Source organism: Vigna unguiculata, chromosome 3 (assembly GCF_037176805.1).
Source record: "Vigna unguiculata cultivar grain cowpea cultivar isolate G323 ecotype 2 chromosome 3, ASM3717680v1, whole genome shotgun sequence".
NCBI classification, from domain to species: domain Eukaryota; kingdom Viridiplantae; phylum Streptophyta; class Magnoliopsida; order Fabales; family Fabaceae; genus Vigna; species Vigna unguiculata.
The window spans coordinates 14,667,368-14,675,000 of NC_140794.1; the positions used below are offsets into that span (position 1 = coordinate 14,667,368).

General features: G+C 31.9%; 1 non-coding gene across 1 annotated transcript; it reads left to right on the forward strand.

Moving 5' to 3' along the window:
- The first annotated feature begins 1,698 nt into the window (after positions 1-1,698).
- Positions 1,699-1,772, forward strand: TRNAP-UGG (transfer RNA proline (anticodon UGG)). Its single transcript has one exon. It is a non-coding gene; the product is annotated as a tRNA-Pro (tRNA).
- The last annotated feature ends 5,861 nt before the right edge of the window (positions 1,773-7,633 follow it).

Here is a 7,633-nt window from a genome sequence, read left to right on the forward strand (position 1 = left end):
GAATAAATGCAGTAATTCGCGAGAATCAAAAAGTATCTTATATTTATAATAATTTAATGAATAGTCTATACACCAAGCAATTGCTTCTTAATCGTAAAATAGTTGCACAAATTGCTATATTAAAAGAGAATTGTCTTTTTATGATTGCCGATAATATCATAAAAACTTAAAACCCCTTATTTACTGCAGGAAGGTATAGACTAGAAATTTGTTTATTTTGATAGCTTTATCATACGATAAAGCTATCAAAATAAACAACCATGCTTAAAAAATTATTCTTCGTTACCTATTATCTTTTTTATTCCAACAAAAAAATCAAATGGAATTATCCTAATTTTGAACAAAACATCAATCCATGTTTAATTCGAATCTAAATTCAAATTGGATTTCGAATTTTTAATTTCTATTTTTTTTTCTTAAAGGAGTAATTTTAGCAGTCGACTCGCTTTTTTCAAATTGTTTTTCGTTATTAAGAAAAGGTAACGAAGATAAAATACGAGCTTGTTTTATAGCAACAGTAATTAATCGTTGTTGTTTTAAGGTCAATCTATTTACACGTCTAGATAATATTTTTCCTTGTTCACTAATAAATCGACAAATTAAACCCATGTTTTTATAATCAATTCGGTCCCCCAATTGAATCGGGGGCAAACGTCTACGAAAAGATCGCTTGGATTTAATAAAGAGTCGCTTAGGTTTTTCCATAGTTTATTTATTCCTATTCCAAAAATAACATTGATTTAAATAAATATAATTATAATAAAGGATTTGTATTTTTTTTCTTCTTTAGCATATGTTGTTATATAACGACGGGGACATCATTTTCTCAATTCCAATCGACTAGGCGTATTGTGTCGATTCTTGTTAGTAATCTATCTAGAAATACCGCTTTATTCCTTATTTAGACTCTTTTTATCACAACCAGTACCTTCCAAAAGAACACTTACTCGGATATCTTTACCCTTGGACATGACCCTCCTTTGGGTTTTTAATTCACTTATAACTCTTTTCGGATTCGAATCTAAGAATCTAAGAAAAAGATGAAAACAACTAAGATAAGATAAAAAAGAAGAATTCGAAAAATTATGAAAGATTTCGTTCCAATTTAATTGAATCTAGTACAAAAAGAATACAAGGATCTGTAACTATATTTCGTTTCAAATTGCCAGTATTTTCGTTTTTTTAAAGTATTTTTTATGATATTGTTGCCCCAACCTATGGATTTCTGCTTTCACTTTCTTTTTCATAGGAATTGAATTAATAATTCAATTCCATTGAAGCCTGGACCAGATCCCGATCCCGAGTGTCACTCCGAATTTCAATGAGGCCAATTTAATCTTTCGTCTTTATCTTTCCTAAAAAAAAAAAGAAGAGTAGGTTAATTACACATATTTAATATATAATTGGACCTTTCATCTTCTTCACCCCTTCCCGTGTCAATAACTAAAATTAAAAAAAGGGGAATATCAATGCATCTGGAAAAAAACGATTGATCTCTATCAATAGACCCGCCAAAGCCCCGAACCATAAAGTACTTACTACTGGTGCCACGGAAAGATATGTTTTTAGATCTCGCATTTCAAATCCTCCTTTCTTTTTATTATTTAAGTATTTTTTCTCTGTTGATATATATCAACAGAGAAAAATGTGGAAAACAAGACAAAGATTCTTTACAATAACACTATAAACAAATGGAAAAGGGATGTAGCGCAGCTTGGTAGCGCGTTTGTTTTGGGTACAAAATGTCACGGGTTCAAATCCTGTCATCCCTATCCCTAACAATTACTTATTCTATGATATTCCGTATTCTATAATATTCCATATTCTATGAGATGAGCAATAAACCGGGAACCTGTGAAGACGAATTCCAATTGAACATACATACTGAATATCTATATGCAAAATGGATTTGGATCATATAATTTTATGAAAACAAAACGCTCTTAGTTCAGTTCGGCAGAACGCGGGTCTCCAAAACCCGATGTCGTAGGTTCAAATCCTACAGAGCGTGATTCTAGTATTATTCGCCTGATAATTACACTGAAATAATTGAACATTCAAAAGAAAGTCTGAATTTTATCCTTGTCGATTAGGATTAAACTAAATAAATAGGGAATCACAAAAAAAGAGACATTAATGAATCAAAGATCCAACTGATCACCTCGTCGGTATTGTAAATATGCAGTTACAAATAATCCAGCCAAAGTAATAGGAATTAAACCTAACACGATTCCAAATAGAAAAACTTCAATCATTTTTATTTGTTCGAAAAGTAAAAAGAAAGGTAATATAATATCTAGCCTTAAACATAAATCTGTATTGATCATAAATCTCAACGATCGAGAATTGTAAATTGACATAGTAAGGAATTCTAGAATGTCTTATACCAAAATTTACTATTCCTCTCAAAATTACAAATCAAATAAGTCGTATTTTACTAAGACCAATAAAGAGAGACGAGGTTATAATTAAAACCGATAGTAAAAAACCGAAATAACTAGTGATAGTGGGCATATAGAAACTAAATGAAATATGTTCGTTCTTTTTATACATATGTTTATAAAGCACTTCCCTAAATTTCCATTTTTGAGAGAAAAAAGAAGATAAAAAATCCTACTTGAAAGATACAATTCAAAATTGGCAATTCCTCAATAAATTCAATTATTAGAGACGAAAAAAAAAAGAAATAGAGTAACATAATTTAGAAATAAATTCCTCATCTGTTACATCTACCCATCCTGTGATTTCAAATCAACATACTTCTTAATCAACTCAGGAATTAAGAAAACTGATCTAATGAAAATATTTAGTATTATTCTATAGATATCCAATAGAATTCTGTTTATATTGGAAAAAGAAAAGAAAAATTATGAATATTCAAACAAAGAATAATAACTCTGTTATTTCATTTTATTTCACTTTGAATTAATGTAGAAGAAAATAGAAAAAAAGATCTTCAACAACCACAAAAAATATATTTATTGATTTGGCAATAATTGAATTATTAAAATAGAAAATCTACTTTATGAATTATCTACTTTATTAATTATTAGAAACCCTTTTCTCATATTCCGATTTTAATGGATCTTTAGTTTCTAATCCAAAACTAATAATTTGAAATGTTAAGAACCTTCCTTTTATACTATTACTCTAAAAATTTAATATAAAAAAAATTTTTATATACCCAAACTTTGCAAAATTTTCTATCGGACTTTTGACTACATAGAGACAATCAATGAAAAAAGAAGAAAAAAATCTAGTACTAAAATTTTACACTGATTGTGAAATTTCATTGCTCTGTTAGAAGAAGGATAGCTATACTGATTCGGTATACTCAAAAGACACCGTTGGTACAAAATGGACGATCTAACAAGGATTCTATTTCAGTAAATTTCGCCTTACTGATCTCGTCTTTTATGGACTCGATCCCCCCCTTTTAACTGTACAAGAATATGTGGAGTTCAAGATGTCTGGAAGCACAGGAGAACGTTCTTTTGCTGATATTATTACCAGTATCCGATACTGGATTATTCATAGCATTACTATACCCTCCCTATTCATTGCAGGTTGGTTATTTGTCAGTACAGGTCTAGCTTACGATGTATTTGGAAGTCCCCGCCCAAACGAGTATTTTACAGAGAACCGACAAGGAATTCCATTAATAACTGGCCGTTTTGATCCTTTGGAACAACTTGATGAATTTAGTAGATCTTTTTAGGAGGCTCCAATGACTATAGATAGGACCTATCCAATTTTTACAGTACGATGGCTAGCTGTTCACGGACTAGCGGTACCCACTGTTTCTTTTTTGGGATCAATATCAGCAATGCAGTTCATCCAACGATAAACTTAATTTGAATTATAGAGCTATGACACAATCAAACCCAAATGAACAAAATGTTGAATTGAATCGTACCAGTCTCTACTGGGGGTTATTACTTATTTTTGTACTTGCTGTTTTATTTTCAAATTATTTCTTCAATTAATTAGAATTAATAGAAGAAATAGGAATAGTCAATAATATATATATTAAGAATTCTTTTATCCCATTCGGAAGGATATCATTTCATAATTATCTATGACTGTTTGTTAATGTCTTTAGCATGACTGACTACGTGATTAAATGTGGAGGAAAGTGGGATAAATGGCCGATACTACTGGAAGAATTCCTCTTTGGATAATAGGTACTGTAACTGGTATTACTGTGATCGGTTTAATTGGTATTTTCTTTTATGGTTCATATTCCGGATTGGGCTCATCTCTGTAGTAATCGTATTCTATTTGGGTTTTTGAAATGAAAGTGTAAGAACTGAACAGGGATCCACTCTTTCTTTGACGAATGCAAGTGGATCCCCCTTGAGTTCTTAAGAATTCTAATTTTTTTTCATATAAATGACTACTTCTTCCGATGTTTCAAAAAATTCCATTTCATTCTTTTTTTTTTTATTTGTTCACTACATATTATTTTACATATTATTTATATACCATAAAAGATTATCTGGCAGAAAGATTCTAAGTTGGAAAAAAGAGAAACTAAGATATAGGATTTTTCAGGAAGGGATTCAAAAATAGTATTTTATTGATATTTTTAGAATATTTCTATTTCAACACAAACAAGAAGGAATAGGAATCAGACACATAAGGAGTTTGTCGCTAGGTATTTGACCAAATAGGATCGTCCAGTTCCTATAGAACCTATCACTAAAATACCCCTACTAGGGGGAGGTAGGGCTAAGCGGAGCGAAAAGGGTTTTCCATGAGATGGGAAATGCAAACTATTAGCCCCCCACAAGGTGTGTGAATAAGTAATTGTCTGATAATTAGCAAGGAATATACGTCTTTCTACTAAACAGGATGTATTGAATTCATAAATCATTAGATACTTTTTTTGAATGTCAACTAAGTATCGTAAGTAAATTGCTCCCGGTTGTTCACTTATTTGATAACCAGAGTTATTCTTTGATAAAAGATCACTATGAGTAAGACTCAATAGAATTTGATCAATCCTTTTTTCTGTTGTTAAGGTAGAAAACTGAACCAAGAATTCTTTTTCTTTATCATCAATCGAATCAGTGTTCGAGACCCAGGATTCTATTTGATCATCAATCCAATCACCATTCACGTTTTTTATTTTTCTTATCAAGGAATAGATTGCTTTACTTGGATGACTTAGATGTCTCGTATTTCTCGAAAAAGCGATTCGATTGATGGGATTTGGTATAATACTTATGAGATCGATGAGATTCCAATATTTATTCTTAGAACGTATGGATTTGACCCCATAAGCGGGACCACCACCCCATAGCATGTTGCTACCAAAAGCAAAACTCTGTATTTCTTCTAGAGAATCTCCTAATTGTTCCAGAGCAACTAGAAAGATATTCTTTAACCAGAAAGAATTCAGTTCAGATGTAGGATACCTATCTAGAAGTTTTCGCAACTCAATCATGTATGATGGAATCATCAAAGATTTTACCTTTTCGAACTCTGTCTGTAACTCACTATAGACTCGAGAAACAAAGAGAAGATGTGTACGAACGAGATATCCAGCAACAAGGAGAAGGAAAAGGATTGAATAGAAGAACTCCTGAACATTTAGCGATCTCAGATGTGTCGATATCAATAGTAACTCATTATTTCGATGAGTCATTTCTTCGGACAGAAGAAGATTATGGAAACAATTACCCGGAATCTCACTTATCAGATTCCATTGTGGAAGACACAATGGAATCTGACGAATTCGCCATAATATATCTGACCCATGCATAATATCATGAAAAATGGATACAAATTTTTGGCTGCTACTTAGTATCGGCAATAGGTCTGAAAAAGTATCTAAAAATATGAAATTTAGATATTTGTACCCCGTCGAGGTAAGGAACCATGGTATATATGTTTGGAATATATTCCATTTTGAGAGAGTTGAAAAAACACTATCTTGTTGAAAGGTTCTATACATCTGACCTTTCTCAAGGCATTTTTGTAGACAAGAACTCCGTTTTTTCCTTTTTTCGGATGGTAAATATTTCTCAGAACATGGAGTGTGAATCCAACCCATGTTTGAATTGAAATTGAGATACTGATACAAGTTCTTCCCTTTTGAATCAGGTATATTCATATCTGAAAGAGGTTGACAATAAGTTTTTTCAAAATGGACTATTTGTCCCTCTGTTAGAGGTGTTCCAGAAATGTCTGCGATCGAGTAAATAGCTCCACGAACGAATGGATCGTATCGAATTGGAAAATGGAAAGATTTGTAGAAGTTATACCCTTCGTCGCCACTTTGCGGAAAATCGTTAGGTATCAATATGTTAGATACCTGTAACTCGATTGGTGAAATAGTATCTCTCTTCAAAAAAGCATGTTTTTTTTGACCATCGCAAAAAGAAAAGATTTTGTTGCGAATGAACAAGATTTTGAGGAATTGTCCATACGTAAAATCATAATTATTGATACGGGCCTTTTCCACATAAAAAGGGAATCTTTTGTTACAATAGAAGCAGAAGTGATATTGATTATTCAAGAATCGAAGTCGATTTGCTTTATAAAAATAGTATATCAATGAACTTCTATGAAATGGTTTCACGGGATTCAGCCAATTGTCTGGATCGTGGGATATCATTGAGAAATAGGAATATGTGTTATCAAAAGATTTCCTGCGATTCTTTCTAGTATGGAATGAGTCAATCATCCACTTTGGTATCTTATTGAACAAAAATGGTGATATTGTTCCTCCATTGATCAAGAATTTCGATTTTTGGGAAGTATCTTGGTCATCCAATAATAAGGGTTTCCTTTTTTTCAAATGAAAGATTTGAAGACCTATTGATTCTAATAACTGATTACAGAGTGGATCATTCGGACCTTTCAATTCATAGATGTGGATCTCGGACCTATGAATGGGGATACCCCCAAAACTCACAAATAAAAAAGAAGGAAGTGAGTTAGACAAAAAGAGAAGAAACTTGGGCAAAAAAAGAAGTAACTTGGACAAAAATAAACAAAGTGACTTAGACAAATCTTTTTTGTCGATAACCTCAGACCAATCAATCGAATATTGATTAATATGTAATCGATCGAACACTACTTGAAAACGGCTATTCTGCTCAGAAATGAAATAGTCCAAATGTTCCTGGAAATTCTTGCTCCCATTGGACCATTTGTATCTATATACATTAGGATCCCAATTCATAGATCTCTCCGTTCGAGAAATCAAAATAAGAGGATCGAACCACTTCTTCTGACTCTTTTTCAAATTTGATAAATGTTGGTTGATCGTGTATTTCATTCTAGTTCGATGATTCAGAGTATCATTTCCTATTTGATACCTTTGAATTCCATATTCGAAGTTGCAATTGAATCGATTCAATACATTTCTTATGTAACCATGGGTGCTATATTGGATTTGAATCAGATTTCGGATCAATCTATATTGATTGACTGCCTCCATTATGTTGTTGCTAGCAAATACAACTATTTTAGGTTTTGGATCTTCCACATTATTTCCGCAAGAGGTCTGGACCCATTTTTTTATGATCCTTCGATAAAAAGATTCATTCTCTTCATAAAAAAGAGGAGGTAGAACCAATAAAGAGTGCTTTTTCGATTCATCCCTGGAGTTCAATAACTCATT